Raw genomic sequence first — 21917 nt, forward strand, 5'->3', positions numbered from 1 at the left:
GTATCTGTCACACTTGGATTTATGGTAATATGAAAATAAACTATGCATGTCAACCGTATGTATTTCCAGTTAGAGCATCTGATGCCTCTACACCAGAATATGTTTACAGTATTATTGTTTAACTGTCCAAAAGATATGGTGACTTTATCACCAACTGCTCATTTGTTTCAGCATTTTGGACTTCCGCTGTTCTGATCGCAACTACAACTTTGTCAAGAGCCAGAAAACGCACATCTGATCTCAGGCTTCACCAGGATATGCCTAAGATCATGTTAGAAGTGAAGGACACAGAAAACGAATATAAACTGGGGCTTACATTTCGCTCTGTGTGTGTGTGTGTGTGTGTGTGTGTGTGTGTGTGTGTGCCACAGCGGCAGTGCAGGAGGCAGATAACATATAGCAGGCCAAAGAACCCCAGCAGGAGTTGCCTGGGGCCACAGTAGCAGTGCGGAAGCCAGATAACGTATATTAGGCCAGAGTCCCCTCCCGGAAGTGCCCAGAGCCACCGAGTCTTCCTGATCGACCCACATCGCCCACACGCTGGTAAAACTAATAGACTTCATTTTCCTGACGTATTTCGACAGTTTCTTTTCCCATTGTACACCACAGAACGATGATACTGAGCTGTCCTATACAGTCTAAGTCAGGCGCTTGCAAACGAAAATAGGAAACCTTAAATGGACCTTACGCTTCAAGTGCCTGTTACCATGCGATCGTCGCAAGATTCTGTGAATTTGCTTTAAAGTTGAACTCACCGAGGTTCATTCCAAGGGAATCGAATACAACGAGGATATCAAACGGTAGCCAGTCCACAATCAACCCAGCTGTTCATCCTCCCTAAAAGAGGTGGTCGATAAATTGGGTACTTGACTTTGGCTAGGATATATATAAATTGATATAACATAGATATATATATATATATATATATATATATATATATATATATATATATATATATATATATATATATATATATATATCTCAACCACGCTCTTTTTATTTCCACACATCTCTCTTACCCTTACGTTACTTACTCGATCAAACCACCTCACACCACACATTGTCCTCAAACATCTCATTTCCAGCACATCCATCCTCCTGCGCACATCTCTATCCATAGCCCACGCCTCGCAACCATACAACATTGTTGGAACCACTATTCCCTCAAACATACCCATTTTCGCTTTCCGAGATAATGTTCTCGACTTCCACACATTTTTCAAGGCTCCCAAAATTTTCGCCCCCTCCCCCACCCTATGATCCACTTCCGCTTCCATGGTTCCATCCGCTGACAGATCCACTCCCAGATATCTAAAACACTTCACTTCCTCCAGTTTTTCTCCATTCAAACTCACCTCCCAATTGACTTGACCCTCACCCCTACTGTACCTAATAACCTTACTCTTATTCACATTTACTCTCAACTTTCTTCTTCCACACACTTTACCAAACTCAGTCACCAGCTTCTGCAGTTTCTCACATGAATCAGCCACCAGCGCTGTATCATCAGCGAACAACAACTGACTCACTTCCCAAGCTCTCTCATCCCCAACAGACTTCATACTTGCCCCTCTTTCCAAAACTCTTGCATTTACCTCCCTTACAACCCCATCCATAAACAAATTAAACAACCATGGAGACATCACACACCCCTGCCGCAAACCTACATTCACTGAGAACCAATCACTTTCCTCTCTTCCTACACGTACACATGCCTTACATCCTCGATAAAAACTTTTCACTGCTTCTAACAACTTGCCTCCCACACCATATATTCTTAATACCTTCCACAGAGCATCTCTATCAACTCTATCATATGCCTTCTCCAGATCCATAAATGCTACATACAAATCCATTTGCTTTTCTAAGTATTTCTCACATACATTCTTCAGAAGAGGGTGTTTTGAAATGGTTTGGGCACATGGAGAGAATGAGTGAGGAGAGAATTGACCAAGAGGATATATGTGTCGGAGGTGGAGGGAACGAGGAGAAGAGGGAGACCAAATTGGAGGTGGAAAGATGGAGTGAAAAAGATTTTGTGTGATCGGGGCCTGAACATGCAGGAGGGTGAAAGGAGGGCAAGGAATAGAGTGAATTGGAGTCATGTGGTATACAGGGGTTGACGTGCTGTCAGTGGATTGAATCAGGGCATGTGAAGCGTCTGGGGTAAACCATGGAAAGCTGTGTAGGTATGTATATTTGCGTGTGTGGACGTGTGTATGTACATGTGTATGGGGGGGGGGGTTGGGCCATTTTCTTTCGTCTGTTTCCTTGCGCTACCTCGCAAACGCGGGAGACAGCGACAAAGTATAAAAAAAAAAAAAAAAAAAAAAAAAAAAAAAATATATATATATATATATATATATATATATGCACAAAATCACAACAGACACGTGATTTTATAAATGCTCAAAAACCGATGCTATGGTTTAAGACACGTCTGCCTACCCTACCTCACAGCACAACTGTATAAAACATTCCCGAAACACTTCCCCCAGCAGGTATATTTTGCTCGCAAAAGCGGGTGTCGTTTTCATTTCCCCAATCTTGCAGTTACTCGCTCCTGTACACCACCAGTCCTCGACTGCACACCGTTCCATGGAAGGCCCACGACACCAGGATAACGTTCATACGACTCTCTGGTAAAGTCACTCGGTGAATCACGTGGCGACATCCTTCCTATGTTTCTCTCTCTCTCTCTCTCTCTCTCTCTCTCTCTCTCTCTCTCTCTCTCTCTCTCTCTCTCTCTCATGGGGTTCTACACCTTATGGCAATAATCTATACTCATTTATGAGAGAGAGAGAGAGAGAGAGAGAGAGAGAGAGAGAGAGAGAGAGAGAGAGAGAGAGAGAGAGAGAGTAGTTACGAATAGGTTACGAGTTCTCGCCAGAGGACAGGGCCAGGCGTGCAGCACTCGCCCTGAGAAAATCTAGGGTTAAGAAGACCCTAAAATATAAACCTCCCCGACTGCCTGCCACCCACTGCCTAGCTGAGAGAGAGAGAGAGAGAGAGAGAGAGAGAGAGAGAGAGAGAGAGAGAGAGAGAGAGAGAGAGAGAGAGGAACGACCAGACAAAAGTGAGGTAGAATGTGGCAATGGCCGCTGGAGTAAAATCTAATTATGCAAATGCTGCGGTACGATATTTTCATGATGAAAAAAAAAAGAGAGAAAACATTCCAATTCTTGTGTCAGAAGGGTCGAGCATTAATGCATCTCAGGTCGTTTGTGGTCTGATGATCCTAGCTTTGGTTGTCTGCTTTCCTCACCGTTTATCTGTCTGTGTATCTGTGTCAATGTATCTATTTTGACATTTTTTGTCTTTCACACACACACACACACACACACACACACACACACACACACACACACTTACTCCGTACCTGCCTCTTTATATTTCATGTATACTTAAGATACTTCGCTGCCTGTCTTGTTTACCCTCACTCAAACCTTCGTCCTCTCTGCTTCTCTGGAAATATTTCATTAAATTGTTACCATTTTTCCCGGATTCCTCAGCAGCCTTCCGAAGCACCATCCTTCTTTTCTGGCCTCTTAAGAGCAGCTTACCTCGACTAGCTGCCCCTACAGCTCTCCCGGGCATCACCTCTCACTGTCTCTGGTCTTAAGAGATCAGTTGGAGCCGGACTAGCTACCCATCTCTCATTCTCTCTCTCGCCTCAGGACCAGTTGTACCCCACCTAGCTCCCCCACAGCTCACCCGGGCACCACCTATTACTCTCTCTAGCCTCAGGACTTCGACTGGGTGCCTGCACATTGCTCCCGAGCGGTATAGCCTCTGACGTCTTGATAACCATCGCCTCCTGGGGTAGTCAGCCTGGACTGTGCTGCATAACAGCGCCTTTTGTGTGTGTGTGTACTGGGAAGCGATGCACACAGGATCCCAGGTATGTGGCAGGACCTGGGTATACTTACAGACAAGAGAGGTAGGCGTACAGGGGCCGAGTGATGGGCCATGGCCCTGTGTGTGTACGTACACCCAGAAAGAGAAGCTTACACACACACAGTCATTGGCAGTGGAATTTACACACAGTACATGTATACACATACACAGAAGCAGTCATGTACTTTGGGATATAAGTATATATAGCCTGAATGACAAGTACACACGCACGGACAGTCATGTATACCAGAGAGTGTGTACCGGAGATATACAAACAGAAAAGTCATGTGTGCACGAACATATCACAGAGCCGGGCGTAGATACACTGACACAAATTATATAGGCGCAGGAAGGTGTGCAAATACAGCCACGAGGACATTCAGACACACACACACACACACACACACACACACACACACACAAAATACAATCGTTGGCGATGCCTGGTGACTACAGCGGCTGTGAGCATGGCTACGTGGTGCTTGGTAGAGTTGTTGATACAGGCCAGAGTCGTGGAAGTCGAATATAAAGTCGAATATAATAAGACATTGCTCTCTGCTTACAGACACAGAGGCAATACCAAAGTAAACGTACTCATGTACAGACGTATATAAAGCCACAAAGTAACAGACTGAGACTCAAAGGATATACAACCACCCACTCACCCACCCACACACACACCCATACACACACACACATCTACATACAAACAAACACGATCACATATACAAGTACATACACACCCAAGTCCACATATACGTATACACTCATGCACAATATACACTTCGACAAGTAAACAACAATCGAGGACATCAAATTACAAACAAGTTCATAAGTGGAGCAAATAAATGGCCTTAGTGGAGCAAATGAATGGCCTTCGTGGAGCAAATAAATAGCCTTAGTGGAGCAAATAAGTGGCCTTCGATGAGCAAATAAATGGCCTTAGTGGAGCAAATAATGGCCTTAGTGGAACAAATAAATGGCCTTAGTGGAGCAAATAAATGGCCTTAGTGGAACAAATAAATGGCCTTAGTGGAGCAAATAAATGGCCTTATCGCGGTGAAGGCAGCTACATATTGATCACAAGGAACTTCACTGTACACTCGGGTATCTGGCAGTACACCAGCCTCACTCGGGCACTCCAGTATAGTGCGATGGTCCCGTAACCTTACTGTTGGTGAGGAGCTCCACTGCCACCACCACATTATATCCTTTCCCTCGGACGAACCAACAACATCAATCTTGCGCTTAACCAGCTGAGACAAACTGGGGAGGGGGAGATCACAGGCCGTCAAATGGAAAACTTCCACAATCATTCATCTTCTCGTCCGTCGGAGAGAGGACTGAGGGACAAGATCATCCCCGCCTTTTCGTAAAAGGAACTCGTGCGAGTGGCGTATTCTACCCGCCCTCTTGAGTGGCATGTCTGGTGATGGTTAAGAGGCGGCAGAGGGAGGGAAGCGGGAACCTTGCGACTTGAGATGGTGGAACAAAATCGCCTACTTTTCCGTTTACGTGTCCGTGTTTCAGTCGCATTTCGTCTGTTGGTGTCCCGCGTTGGCGCGATGTGCACCGCGGCGCTGTGGGGCGCTAGAGAGAGAGAGAGAGAGAGAGAGAGAGAGAGAGAGAGAGAGAGAGAGAGAGGGGAGTGTCACTGTTGCCACATGTCACCAGTCGTTCATACTTTGCTTAGCTTATAAAGGATAAATAAACATGAAAACGAACGCCGTTGTCAGAGACGGTCCGAAGATAAATAATTTGTTTATAATTCCCCGGCGTTTATTTTGATTATCTACAGCGGGAGAATTCAATCCGGTTATCGGGGATAATTTCCGACGTAACTCAGACTTCACAATCAACAAGACGTGGTGTGTGCCGCATGTATGTTATACACGGGTCACTCAGTCCTGACGTTGGATATATACAAGAAGGGTTTAGTGGTAATCCTTCCTTGACGATCGTGGCAGAGGTGACCTTGAGTGAAGGTCAATGCGAGCGATAATCTCATAATTCTGAGAGTAAATAACAGATTATACTGTTCACAGTAAGTCAACATAAGTGATTTATACACACACACACACACACACACATACACACATACACACACACACACACACACATATATATATATATATATATATATATATATATATATATATATATATATATATATATATATATATATATATATACCCCTGGTGATAGGGGGAAAAGAGTACATCCCACGTATTTCTTGCTCGTCGTAGAGGGCGAGTAAAGGGGTTGGGAGCGCGAACACTAGTGGTGGGGGTGAGCTGGGGCCGCTCCCTTTGGGGGGGGGGGGTTATTTCACCATAGCCTCGGGTGGGAGTTGACCAAACGTGCCACATCCACAGAGAGCGATTAAGTTGGTTGGGTCAGTCTTACTGTAAGTTGATTAATGAATGATTATATTACTTTGTGAGGGACGATCAATTTGGTTGATGTATTTGTTGAAATCTTCCCTTTTTCGTTCTGTGTGGTGTGAACTGTTGTACAAGCTGTTGTGGGGATGACTGTCTCCAGTTTATGTCTGAACTGAGTTAAATAGAGCGAGATGCATGGATGGGTGTCGTTTGCTTTCAGGTTTAGAGATAAAACACAGTGCTGAGACACACACACACACACACACACACAAAGAAAAAAAGTCATTGAAATTCCCCCCTATTGTAAATCGATCATTTTCTTTATCCACAAGATTTAGAATAAGTAAGAGTCTTTCCTTCTATGATCACTGTTCAGGATTTCTCGCTCCATTCCATGATTAACTCATCCATTTTGAAGCTATTTCATTGATTACTTTGTTCTGAAATTCTTCCTTGTATCACCAACCGTGAAAACGTCTTTGCCTCTCGATCTATCTCTTGTTCTCCTTATAATTCCAATTGCTTCTATAATAAAAAGTGCCATTTATTTCTTTTTTTTCTCTCTATCAAAATCTGCTAATTCGTCATGACCCGCCATAGAAGACGTGATTTTCTTCATAAACTGACACCAGACACGAAATTAATTACCCACACTTGAGTCTGCTTCTTTCCTTTCTTTTTGTTACATCAAAAATGACTAGATGTGTCCTAACATATTCTCCAAACAATCTGCTAAGTGAAGATTACTTGCTGACTATGTTTTCCTAATTCTTTAGAATCTGTCACTTAAGATTAATTGAAACGAAGACTTTCTCGGGGCATTCCAAACCTGAATCTCAGGGCATTCTAAACCTGAATCTCGGGGTATTCTAAACCTGAATCTCGGGGCATTCTAAGCATGAATCTCAGGGCATTCTAAACCTGAATCTCGGGGCATTCTAAACATGAATCTCAGGGCATTCTAAACCTGAATCTCGGGGTATTCTAAACATGAATCCCGGGCCATTCCAAGCATCAATCTTGAGGCATTCTAAACATGAATCTCTGGGTATGCTAAGCATGAGCCTCGGGACATTTTCAACATAAATCTAGCAGGGCTTGGCTGAGACCCTGGTCCAGATGTCTTAAATACTGTGTCCATGATCTCCCAGGGCTGGACTGACACAGACACTGCTCTAAGAGGGCACTCAAAGGAGGTTGGATCCCCCTGGCCTTCACTGCAACACCCTTGCTCATGGATACCATCCCAGCATCAGGTCTGGACCAGCGGTCGTCTGCAAGTACACCCCATTATCAAGAGATTCTGATGCCCCATGACGGAACGCCTCTCCTCCTCCTCGGGGAACGGTAGCTTTTGCATTGACTGCCTGAGCAACTGCAGATGACTTTGATGCTTCTTAACGAGCCTCTGCCGCTAATGACGAGGGTGTATCATCCAGGCTGCGGGGCTCATAGTCATACGCACATCTGCAGTGAATATTCAGCTGGCACGTATGTCTTTACCCTCAGCAATTCAAATGGATTGATATTCCAAAGATTTTGTGTCGCGTCTGTGACACATCTTACGTTCCGGTGGTTCTCAATGATCAACTAAAACTTAGACTTTCACCTCCAAGGCATAAATACTAGCCATCTAATCATCGGTATAGCTCTGTTGTGTCAAGCTCTCTGTGAACATGTAATGAACCGTGATAAACGATATCAAATGCCCATGGACGAAAAACTTAATGAAACAGAATCACTTCACTCATATAATGACTTTACTATCAGTCCTAATATTCTCTTCATAATACTCACAATTTACAGTATTTCTCTCTCTCTCTCTCTCTCTCTCTCTCTCTCTCTCTCTCTCTCTCTCTCTCTCTCTCTCACGTATGGACTGTCCCGTCCATCAGCGCATTATCAGACACAGATGGTGACCCATCGCTACACCACGGAGGTCCATAATTATGATTTATGATAATGATAATAATAATAATAATAATAATAATAATAATAATAATAATAATAATAATAATAATAATAATAATAATAATAATAATAATAATAATAACAATAATAATGATGATATTAACAATAATAAGAATGACAATAATATCATTTTTTTCTTTTCATACATATTTGCCATTTCCCGCCTTAGCGAGGTAGCGTTAAAACAGAGGACTGAGCCTTAGAGGAAATATCCTCACTTGGCCCCCTTCTCTGTTCCTTCTTTTGGAAAATTGAAAACGGAAGGGGAGGATTTCCAGCCCCCCAATTCCCTCCCCTTTTAGTCACCTTCTACGACACGAAGGGAATACGTGGAAAGTATTCTTTCTTCCCTATCCCCAGGGATAAATATCATTATCATTATTATCATTATTATTATCATTATCATTATTATCATTATCATTAGTATTAGTTATCATTATTATTATTCCCTTTATTATTTTATTTTATTTTTTATTTTTATATTATTAATTTTTATATTATTTTTTTATTATATATATTATATAATTTCCCGGGGCAAAGAAATGTTTTCACGCCCGTTTTCCCATCATTTTTACCCCCAACAAATGAGAAGGGGAAATTTAAAACCCGAGGAAAAAATTTTCTGGGTATAAAAGAAGAAATCGCATATTTCATTCTTTTTTTCCCCAGGGAGAGGCTCTTTCAGCATTAGTCTCCAATTCCGTTGGATGAGCAACTGAGCATTTACCTATTTGTACTGTACGGGGATCGCGCGCGCACGCGAGCGTGAAAATAAATTTACAAATAAAAAATATGGTTTACTGAATTCAGACTGGTGTGTGTGTGTGTGTGTGTGTGTGTGTGTGTGTGTGTGTGTGTGTGTGAATCTACAATATACCTTTAGCGTCCCTGTTATCGCCCTCATCCTTTGCTTCTCGCGAAAATCCTGTTCCTATGACTCCTCCTATTCCATCTCCCACAGTATCTTTCATCTGTGCTCACCATGTTCCCTCCCTGGTAATTCCCCTCACCTTACTCATTCCCACTTAACCTCCCAGTGGGAGGCTCGTGCAGCAATGTGGTCAACACTTGGTAAGTATTTTTCTTATATCGTAACGTTTTATGGCCTCCCGACTGTGCCGTCCAGCCCCATTCTGCGTTCATCCCCCGAATCTTGATCTATATTTTGGTGTAAATCCCGCCATTTACACAAGCGTTAGGTGGTTTATATTCTCTCTAAGGTTTCCTTTCAGCCGCCGCCCGGAGGAGACAGAGCCACTACACTGCCCCTCGCTAATCAAACTTTGACCCACAACATCCTGTAATTACCTGAGTCTCCCTTTAAACCCTTCCCCCTTCTATTTCATCTTATTCATCGCCAACTGATGACTGATGATGAATAATTTGATGACTAATAATGAAGGAGTTCAACAGTCTCCCATGATTAATTCCCAGTGCCTGAATTATTCATAAGCTTCGTCTTATTTGATGCAGTCAGTGTGCTCATGTAGAAAGAATCTTTCCTCTGTGATCATTATTATTTGCTTATTATCTTTTCCAGTCTTTCTTTTTTTTCTGAGCCAGAACAATAATAATGGAGAAAAAAAATTCTCGAACTCCCACACTGCCCTTCTGCACTTCCCATGAAACACAGATACATATAGCGTCCCTACTGAGTCTATCTCCATCCTACTGTCTCTCTTTCCATCCTACTGAATCTATCTCCATCCTACTGGGTCTCTCCATCCTACTGAGTCTATCTCCATCCTACTGTCTCTCTCTCCATCTACCGAGTCTCTCTCCATCTTACTGAGTCTCTCCATCCTACTGGGTCTCTCTCTCCATCCTGCTGAGTTTCTCTCCTCATCCCATCTATCGCCTCCCCCACCAAACCAAGTCCACCACGATAACATGGTTGCTGCATCTGTGAACTATCTGTCTCTTCAGCAATGGATCCGGACATACAACAGTCGACTCTGAGCAACCCTAACACTAGTGGATTCAAGTCACTCTACCCTCGTCGTCTCATTAACTTAGGTAACCTTTTAACCCACACAGTCCAGTCAAGAGCCTCGTGTTCTTAACCATAGCATGGAAACATCACAATAACCAAGGCCCCAACATCAACATGACTGGTAGTCCAAGCCTAAACGTGCAGACATAATGACGTTGACCCAACATATACCTGAGTGTAGGTCCCATGTCACATGAATGGGTCATTGTGTTCTCAAAAGAGGCTGTGTCAAACGTGACGACAGACGACAAGATATAAGGAACTTCCTTCAAGTCTCCTGGACATATTCCTAATGCTTGGCATGTGTCCTTACGTGTGTCCCCACATGATAACTATATACGATCCAGAGGGAGAGATGTATAAGGCTACATCTACCTGCACTGTCCTATAATAGAGAAATGTCGACTATGCAGACACAGATTTGATGAATAAACCTTACATTTTGATCACTGTTACAAAGACTGCTTCAGCTTGAAATGAGATTACTGCTTCATTCAATTTACCTCTAACCTGAACACGCGAAAAGAGCACATGAAAGAGAGATGAATATGAATTATTTTCATTAAACTATGTTGAAATGTTTTCAGCCGCGTCTCTTATCAAGGTCATCTTTAGATGAACGTGATGTTACTATACTTATCCTGATTATTCTCTGATCTCTTAACCCGGCTCTCTGCTGTGACACACCATGTTAGTTATCATGTGTCATACGGAGTCACACCACTGTTCCCTATCTATAAACAATTATAGTAGATATCGTAAGTGAATATCATCTTATGCACCAATGATTAAGAATAATTATGAAATCTTATGGCAATTCTCCTTCTATTTCCTCTAGAGTGTCGTTTATATATCTGTCTCACGACGTTCACTGAATACATTACTACCGTGGCTACGCATTAATGTTGACAGATGCGACGCACAATAAAGTATTCCCAGATTCGCTAAAACTTCACAGAAAAACAATTGGTCTCGATAGTTTCCATGTTCCATGGCGAAACATTCAGTTCTCTTTCCCAGTATCACAAAATCATAGTCGTATCAAGTCAAACATCAGATATCAGAAGTGGAAAAAAAGAAGAGAAAAAAAATGGGAATCTAGAAAAAAAATGTCTGTGTTGCAATGAAGATTTAGGTCAGATGAATCGTTCTGACGTCACGTTCAACCCATTTTCATCATAACAACGCGATGGTTATTCTGGGGAAGACAAGCAATCCCTGGTCTAGACTTTTTCGTTAATTCTAAATGGCTATTCTAGTTCCTGTCGTAAGTCGAAACGGATGACTTAATTCCCGTCGAAAGTCGAGATGGATGACTGAGTTCATGTCGTAAGTAGAACTGGATGAATTTATTCCTTTCGTAAGTAAAACTGTATCAGTTTATTCCTGCCGTAAGTCGAAATGATGCGTTGGTTCCTAAGTCGAAATGGATGAGTTAATTCCTGTCGTAAGTCGAATTGGATGAGTAGGTTCCTACCGTAATTCAAAATGGTTAGATTAGTTCCCTTTGTAAGTCAAAATGGATGAGTTGGATCCTTTCGTAGGTCGAAATGGTTAAGTAAGTTCCTGTAGTATGATTAACATCGAATGGGAGTATGCAAGTCTCTTGGTGGACACATTCCCTTCCCCTCATACGTCCGTCTCCACGACTCTCTCATACCTCATACACCTTCATAACTACCATCTCAACCCTCCTCTCTTCTCTCCCTCCTGCACCATCCGTCATGTGTCACCTTTTTTTTCCGTCTCGTGAACGCAACATCGGGCGTCATTCTTTCATCCCTTTCGTGCACCTCGCACAATTCCCTCTCATCCGTCTGGCGCACCACACACGGTCGCATATCGCCTACATTTCCTTCCCTTGCCGAACACGTCGCACGTCAACCCTTCCTTCCTCTCGTGCGTTAAATATCGTGCCTCATCACCCTTTCCTGTCACTAAGTCTTCCTCCCTCGTCATCTAGGTTCTCCCTGTACACTACCTAACTCCCTTAAATCCCCTGACAAAAAAAAAAAATATAACAAGCATTTGAAGACGTTTGTGGTAGTTTAGGTCCTTCGGAGACCATGTCTGTCCTGTTTTGGGAACGACGACCTCTTAACCCATATTTCTAGCCCCTATGAACACGTTCCCCTCCCTCCCCTGCCTGACCCTGGGTCTGTGAATGCATCCTTGGCGCCTCGCTTACCGTCAGCAAACGTAATATAAACTATGGATTCTTTTTTTTTTTAAGCATATCTAAGAATAATTTTTCACTGTAATTCTATACGTGGTATAATAAGCAATAACGTAACTGTCATTTTGAATAGAAATACGACACTTAAAAGCCAAAATGCACCATGACCTAGTAATGAATACAACGCAGTGTTGTCTGAATCATAGTATACACATATCTTTGGATCATTTCACTTTACGAATATGTTGGACAAAAGAGAGTATAAAATATTACATGAAATGGATTCATAAGACGTAAGCATAGAATACGCGTAGGTTCTTTAAAGGAAGTGTGATTGTGACGGAATAGCTTGCAAACATCAAGTGCTGTGAATGAGAGTTGCACATGATACATGCACGAATTCGGTACGTCAAAAATGAGGCATCAACAACTTGAAATTCGAAACTGAAGCATATGTTTTCTGATATACTGCTGCATCGAGTTTAGAAATGGGAAATACTGCATTAATTATAGGCAGATGGTACATCAGATGGGCCAGAAACTTCATCAGATATATGTATATACCATACTTCGTACGGTACATGTGATATGAAGTATGCTGCATTAAATACGGCCAGATACTTCATTAAGTATGGTGCAGATGCTGCATTAAGTATGGAAAGAAACTTCATTAAATATGGTGCAGATGGTGCATTAGATATAGACAGATGATGTTTTAAGTATGGATTGATGCTGCATTACGTATATGTAGATGATGCATTACGTATGGGCAGACGCTGCATTACGTATATGCAGATGCTGCATTTATCATCAGACTGGTGCTTCATTGTATACCGGCAGATGTTGCATTAACAACAGGCAAATACGGCATCAAATACGACCACACAGGATTTTGTCACGTGGAAAGATCATGCCTCATGGAGACCTTGAAGAGAGCAAGAGTAATAATGTCGATCAGTGATGTTCTCTGTATGGAAGCTGAGAGAGCTGCTATATCGTTCACTTCTCTCATCTGAGCTATTGCAAGCGTCTATCTTCTAGACCAGAACATTAACCAAGACATTACATACTTCCTTTCCAATGAAACCATTTCCTCGGAATACATCAGTCATGTTCTGAATAATGAAATGTCATGAGAAGTTGGGACACCATGTAAGTACACACGTAAGTACTGATCCGAGATCCTTTTTGTATCAGGAGTTACGATAGTGTTTGGAGGAGAAACGCGGAACACAGGGGCACCGAAGCAGATGTTGGTGCTAGTACACTGGCTAGCTTCAGGCAGTCAGTGTGACGAGCCATGCAGATGTTGGTGCTAGTACACTGGCTAGCTTCAGGCAGTCAGTGTGACGAGCCATGCAGATGTTGGTGCTAGTACACTGGCTAGCTTCAGGCAGTCAGTGTGACGAGCTATGCATCGAAATCACTGTGGTTAGAAAAGACTGAATCATTGCCAACATGATCACCAGGGGTGAGACTTGCCATAACAGAAGGCTTGCAAGTTACACGTTAAGAAAACGCTCCTGTTGAGCAAGTACAGAGACAGAGGAATGTACAATACAGAGAAACACATGATCTGATGCTTTTAGAATCTCTGGTGAGATTTTAACCGATAGATAACACATGTCGGATCTGAGAGGTGAAAACTAACTGGAGGGACCCTTAATAATTTAATTGGTAAACATGACAAAGCGTTCCATACGTGCCAGTATGTTGTATAGATTATCTGTTACCTGCCAGTATGGGGTATAGAATGTGTTACCTGCCAGTCTAGGGTATAGAATGTGTGTTACCTGCCAGTCTGGGGTATAGAATGTCTGTTGCCTGCCAGTTTGTGGTATAGAATGTCTGTTACTTTCCAGTCTGGGGTATAGAATGTGTTACCTGTCAGCGTTCCCAGCTAATTTGGGAGTAAAGAACTTGTTCTCCCTACCATTTTGAGGACCTGGGCTTGTGTGCATGCCAGTGTGGGTTCATGTACATGGATTCCTTGCAAAGTTGTGGTCGTGTACATATGTTCCTTGTCAGTCTGATGTAATGGTCCTGTGTTCCGTGAGTGGCTCAGGGCAGTGTGGAGGCCCCCTGACCAGAATTCTTCTGGTGATAAATGGTAATGTCGGGGACACACCACAAGCATGAGGCCACGACCCAGTGTTCCCTGCCACCGATGGTAGTATAACACCACTTTAAGCTCCGTTGGTTGGCTTTTAAGATATTTCCTGAGTGAAGTGCAGCCGCAGTGGCTCGCTGAAGGAGAGGGAGAAAACGATAACCGTCTCAGGCCAGAGGGTAGCCTCGCCATCACAACCAGAGGGAGTCGCCTTGCCGCCGTCACCAGAGCGCCACTCCACCACGAATGGGGCACCGCCCGTTGAAAATGAGTTACTGTATACACACGTTCATTGCTGATGGCTAGGGGCCTCACATGCAAAGGCTTATTTCAAAAGAATAGCCAAGATCTAATTGAAAAACTGACATGCACCGCTCTTTTTGATATGTAGACGCTCGAAAATATGAATGAAAAATTGCATGAATACTGAATTAGCAATGTGGCCTCGAAGCGAATGGATAGCTGTCGTATGAGAGTTACATGGGAAAGATTTTTGTGAAATGTGAAAGTTACAGAGGACGCTTTACAGTCAGGATGGGATGGAGAAAGACGAGAACTCGACCCTTGTATTGATGCATGAAGCAGTTGAGGATTCATACACCCGCGTGCTGAATGAATAATCGACACAAGTTCTGAAGCTGAAGCCAGTCAAACTGAATCTAAATTCAGTTTTAGGATTAACGCATGAGGCTGTGTTTAGCAAGGAGCTTATGAACGGACGTGTACGAACGTAACTGCTACATAGATACGTCTAACTAGGCGTTCACAGGCTCTGTGACGTAAGAGAAGCGCATATTTAAGACATAGATGAAAAACATTTTAAGTGAAGTTAAAACAAGCGAGAAAGTTACAGGAACCACGATATATATATATATATATATATATATATATATATATATATATATATATATATATATATATATATATATATATATATATATATCACTCACATTTACGCAATGCGTCATTGTTGATGACACATGCTGCGTGCTTCCGGTAGTGCAGACCAGGTGGTGATGCTGAAGACTTGTTTTTCAAGCCAGATGAATGTAAATCCTAAAGTTCAACGCTCCGGTGACACCATTTGATTTACTAAACGTACAGATAAACAGATGCGGAGACAAACACAACGACAAATAGACTGTAATGTGTTAGTTTGAGTCGTTCATGAAGTTGATTGGGCTGGACGAAGGCTGGGTAGTTGGTTCGTTAGTTAGTTGGATGGTAGGTTTGTTGACTGGTTGGTTAGCTGGTTGGTAATTTGGATAGTTGTGTTTTTTTTAGGGCTATCAACTACCAGGGTCATTTAGACATTCGACGTCAAAGCTACGTCCACTTAACGTGAAATCTTTTAAGACTTTCTTCTGGCGTTGAAGATACGTCTAAAACCACATACGCGTGTGCAAGTGGCCCAAGGTCGGAGGCTCTGAATACATGGGTAAGATTGGGGTAACCACGCAGGTGTGAGACCCGACGTTGGAGTATAAACTTACGGATTAAAATGAGGAAGACGAAACATCAGAACGACAGACGAAGATGAAGTTTTTCTTGAGGCTAAAAGTTCACATTCAAGTTTACTTAATGAACAGTCCCAAGGTAAGGGAGATGAATCATTACACTTCAATGAACTAAAAAACTCTTATATTTTTCCCCCAAGGCTTAACTCGCTTCAGTCCGTTATCTTTCTTCCATGTTTGCACTGTCTTACGAGTTCTGTTTATCAGTCGTCTCTGTTACGACTCCACAACCACTTTACATCTCTGCTGCTGCTGCGGATATACACATACATACCAGCCACAACAGAGGGGTCATAGAAACACACTAAACACTACAAGGGCCAAATACCTCACACTACAGCAGGTAAGCCAAAGAACATATAGTTGATAAATACATAAACCATAACTCACATGGGACAAGGCGCCCTAGTGGATGTGATGGATAAATGAGCACGTTCAAAAACCTTAAACCATTATCGGCATCCACTTGGCCTATGCAAGTCACGGAAAACTCAGCCCCCGCGAATCGATTCTCCTCCAGTCGGCTGACTTTTGCAGTCATCCTTGCCATCCAAGACTCGTGTTTAAGGCTACATGGCTTTTACACACGGAGCTGTGGAGGCGTCCGTCCTGGCTGCCGTGGTGCAGCCTGGGTCTGGCCTTGCATGCTGCCAAGCATCAATCCAGGGGAAAAGCTTTCCTGCACTTAACACGCAAGCTGGTAGTGGCTTTTAGCGCCCAGGAAGGACCTTCTTCCCTCTGCAACCAGCTATATCGTGTGTGCAAGCTGAGCTTTTGAATGTACCCCTCTTGAGTGTTTTGATCCCACAGAACAACGAGACAGACGATATCTACATAAATCTAAGTCAGTGTCGTAACTCCAATGTGAAAAGCATTTATAACTTTGACCGAGAGTGTGGCTTTCGCCTGGGTTCCCGACCTGCTTTATGACCCGCTACCTGAACCACCAGCGAAGCAGAAGACCCAATTTCCCCGCAACAAGGAAGTGAACAACAGACGTCTCGAACAATAAAACTCTGAGCTAACAGTAGTGGAAAGAAAACCTGTATAAGAAACTAAGTGGAATCAGGAGAGGCAATTAAATGGTCTAAATGAAGAGAGAATATAACAAAAGATTCGGGGACGATCCTTGATGACAAAGTACATAAACAAACGGAATTAGAGAAAGATCTGTAGATGACAGAAGTGAGAAGGAAGAATGTTGGCATAGCGATATGAAAGCATCATGAAAGGGGTAGGTCAATACTTACTAATTCCGCAAAATAAAACTAAAAACAGCATCAACGTGTGTGAAACACAGAGACAAACGTATCGAAGAAACGAAGCAATGAGTCCACAGGTTCCTCAGGCAGAACTGGTAAGGCACAAATACACATACGTTACATAACCGTTAAAGGAGAAACACTGGAGGGGAACTACATGCGAAAATGGGAACAGGACTCAGAGCTTATACTACAACTCCTACGTCACAACAACTTAGGGAATCTGAGTGAAACCAGAGTCCAGCGGCAGCGAAGCAGGGAGCACTGCCATATTGGCCAACCCAGGGAACACACAGAGGTGGAGGGTGGAATGGGGAACGTAAGCAGACAAACAGAAAAAAAAAAAAAATAGGCGTGCGACACATTAGGTAGACGTTGTATATACGGTGCAGGAGGAGTGAAAAGTACTCACGGAAAAGCGTGGAGGTCGACGGTGTTACTGACTGCTCTGCTGGAGGTATCAAGGGCGGCACAGACGACCCTCTTCAACGGCAGTCAGTGTGAGATGAGACCCAGCGGGAGGCTGCACCTGGATGAGGAGAAGGAAGAAGAGATTTACAATGCAATCATCGCAAGATCTCAACATCATCTCGCTAGCATGAACATAGCCACTGACCCTAACTACATACTCCCACTAAATACCCATAACCATTTCCTCAAAGCACAGACTCAGAGACCAAACTTCTTCCTCAAACATCGTAACAAGCAGCCACTGACGGCTGTGGCCACCTATCCCAGCATCTAACACCATCATCCCTCCAGCAAAACCACACAACCCTAAAGTCAGTTTTCTATTCTCCACAGTCATCCCCTCTCCACCAGGCCGCAGCATCTCCTCTCACACATCTTATCCAGCCTCATGACTCACATGATCCTTACCACACCAGGTCGCAAGATCTCCCCTCCCACGTCTCGTCCAGCCCCCATGAATCACACGACCTTTCCCCCACCACCTGCCACTCTCTACGGGCCTGTCCACGCGCTCTCCATTCGGTCACTTTTAACACCAGGGTGACCAGCTGGTCCTTCCAACACGGTGAGCGGAACTCTGCTCTTAACGCGACGTACACAGAAATTCTCTGAGTCATTAAAAATCCCAATGTTTTCTCCGAATTACAAAAGTTTTGTCATTTGCAAATTTGTAGTTAGGAAAATATGCAATGAAACAGCTGCATTGAGCAATAATAACAACAGATTTTTGCTCCAGTTTATATATATATATATATATATATATATATATATATATATATATATATATATATATATATATATATATTCAAACTCTTCCGACTCCCAGTAATTATTTACAACTCCTCCCCAACACAGGGACATAAAATGACAAGTGGTTAAGTGCAGGAGGAGGCTGGTGGTTGAGGTTGGTGACGGAGACTCTGTGGTTGAGGTTGATGGTGGAGGCTGGTCGATTAAGGTTGGTGGTGGAGGCTGGTGGTTTATGGTTAGTGGTGGAGGCTCATGGCTGAGATTAATGGTGGAGGCAGGTGGCTGAGGTAGGTGGAGGAGTCTGTTGGTTAGTGATTAGTGGTGGAAGGTCATGGTTGAGGATGGTGTTGGAGACTCGTGGATAAAGTTGGTGGTGGAGGCTTATGGCCAAAGTTGATGGTGAGACTGGTGGTTCAGAGTGGGTATAGTAGGCCGGTGATTGAGGATGTTGGTGGTGGTGGAAGCAGATGGGAAACGTGAGTGTGGCCGACTATGAAAAGGCAAGTGTAGAAAGTGTGGCCATCTGGCGATATGTCTTCATCAAGGCAGAAGATAAACCACAGAATATTCTCTAGCCCTGGTAACATCAGACAGGAAGACTTGATATATAAATCAATCTTTTCTAGCTCTCATGAAATAATATTTCTCTTCCCTCACGGTACAAAAACTCGTGCTAGATGACACAGTGCATTAGTAATATAATCAACCAAGTCAGAGGTGAAAGTCAGACACCGGAACAAGCCTGTATATCAAGCATTTAAGTTGGTATCCACAACCGTCAGTTCTCTTGCCACTGCACCACAACGAGGCCTCCATTCACAACATGCAGTCAGGAGCAGAGTTCTGCCAGAGCAGATCTGGCGCAGTAACAACCCTGGCGGCGTCTGAGAGGAGCAACACAAAGTAATCCGTGGTACTACACTAACAATGGTGGGCTCCAACAGCAACACCACACAGGATCCCCAGACCTCAAAGGACCCACTGGTCTCTCAGAGCCACACCATGTACCGCGACGCCTCATATTATATATACAATCAAAGAAACGTCATGGCTTTTATACAGCAATCTAATGCACGTCTGCTCTTCATCTACCGTGAAAATAATCATGATAGTCTAGGAAATGCTTCAGTTCTCACTAACTACGATTGGTTGGTTAGCTGGTCTGTCTTTCGGGGCTGTAGCTTTACTAAGTGCCAGGGTCAATAAGATCGCTAAAGCCAAGCTACTACATCTACTAACCGGAAATTTTGGAACGCCTTCATCAGGTACATACACTCCCACTATGTACGTTACCACGTATTTGCTACAAGGCTTTAAATCAATTACTCTCGACACTTTCCATCAAAGACTAATGAAAGTCAAGGAGCTGGGGAAGGCAGTGTCAGTGTTCTGGGTAAAACAAAGGAGAGAGAAATAGCTGCTGCTCGATCCGTTACTGGGAGCTGAGGGGAACTTGAATCTTGGAATGATGGAGAGCTCGAGTGAGACGAGAGACGTGGACACCCTATGACAATGCGTGTCGGTCTTTGACAATTTATATCATACTCTTGCATCATATGTCACTCTGGCTCAGTCAGGAGGTATCCAGCACCACAGGGCGTTGCGGAAAAAGCCATTACTGTATCGTACCATATTATCACTCTGGCTCGGTTATTGTGTACCGCAGTACCATAGGGCTGTGCAGACAGAGTTACTACTGTACCGTGCGTCACTCTGTCTCGGTCATTGTGTACCGTAATACCACAGGGCGGTACAGATAGAGCTACTACTGTACCGTATGTCACTCTGGCTCGGTCAATGTGTACCGTAGCACCACAGAGTAATGCAGAAGCCGACGCTACTTCACCGTACCTCACTCTAGCTACCCCATTAACGTATAGTAATCTCAACTGTGATTCTTTACTGGGAATTTAAAACATTTTTCTTCCTCTCCAAAGGCGATATATATATATACATATATATATATATATATATATATATATATATATATATATATATATATATATATATATATATTTCTTTTTTTCTTTCAAACTATTCGCCATTTCCCGCATTAGCGAGGTAGCGTTAAGAACAGAGGACTGAGCCTTTGAGGGAATACCCTCACCTGGCCCAATTCTCTGTTCCTTCTTTTGGAAAATTAAAAAAAAAAAACGAGAGGGGAGGATTTCCAGCCCCCCGCTCCCTCCCCTTTTAGTCGCCTTCTACGACACGCAGGGAATACGTGGGAAGTATTCTTGCTCCCTTATCCCCAGGGATAAAATATATATATATATATATATATATATATATATATATATATATATATATATATATATATATATATTTTTTTTTTTTTTTTTTTTTTTCTTTATACTTTGTCGCTGTCTCCCGCGTTTGCGAGGTAGCGCAAGGAAACAGACGAAAGAAATGGCCCAACCCACCCCCATACACATGTATATACATACGTCCACACACGCAAATATACATACCTATATATATATATATATCGTTCCTCACGCTAACATTGCATGAGTGACCAACATTCCGTGACGTACATGTGTTGTGGTGCCTCGTTTGGGAAATATTGTATAAAAGCTCTTCCCCCCCCTCCCCCCCCTTAACCCCCCAGCCAACGGACGAAGACCAAATACCGTTGCAGATCAGAAGATGAGAAAAGTTGATTGGGGAAACTGTCAGTCAAACTGTATTGGAGAGGAAGAGTTTATTTTCCCCGACCGAGGCAGACGGGAAAGAGAATTATGTGTCGTCGAATGGATGGATTCCCCAGCTTTGCCCTGTACCAGAGGTATTGTTCTTTGCCATGATCAAGCGCTGTTGCTTCCTCAAGTTCAGCGGAAGGTTCCACGAGGTTTAACCTCGTGTAAAATTTATTCATCTGAAGAACTGTCTATCCATCTACTTACATATCGATCTATCTATCTATCTATCTATCTATCTATATATATATATATATATATATATATATATATATATATATACACACCTTTCTACCTATCCATCTATATATCTATCTGTCTATTCATCTATCCATTTATTCATCTATCTAAAATTGGACGGGATAGTGAGAAGGGAAACCGTGAGATTAACAGTGGTAGAAAAAAAAAGCAGACACGAGCCACGCTAAAAAAAAAAAAAAAGTGGGGAAAAGAAGGAGCTGAAGACGCCAATAAAAGGGTGGAGGAGAGCCAGCCGAGTGGGGAGGAATGGTGGCTGTTGCCCAGGCTGAGTGAACTGGTCACGGCAGGCAGCACCTAACTAGGATAACTTTACTGCAATGAGCCAACGAACCACATTAGTATTTCCTCTCTCTCTTGTGTGTGTGTGTGTGTATTATATATATATATATATATATATATATATATATATATATATATATATATATA

This window comes from Panulirus ornatus, chromosome 2 (assembly GCF_036320965.1).
Source record: "Panulirus ornatus isolate Po-2019 chromosome 2, ASM3632096v1, whole genome shotgun sequence".
Classification (NCBI taxonomy): Eukaryota; Metazoa; Arthropoda; class Malacostraca; order Decapoda; family Palinuridae; genus Panulirus; species Panulirus ornatus.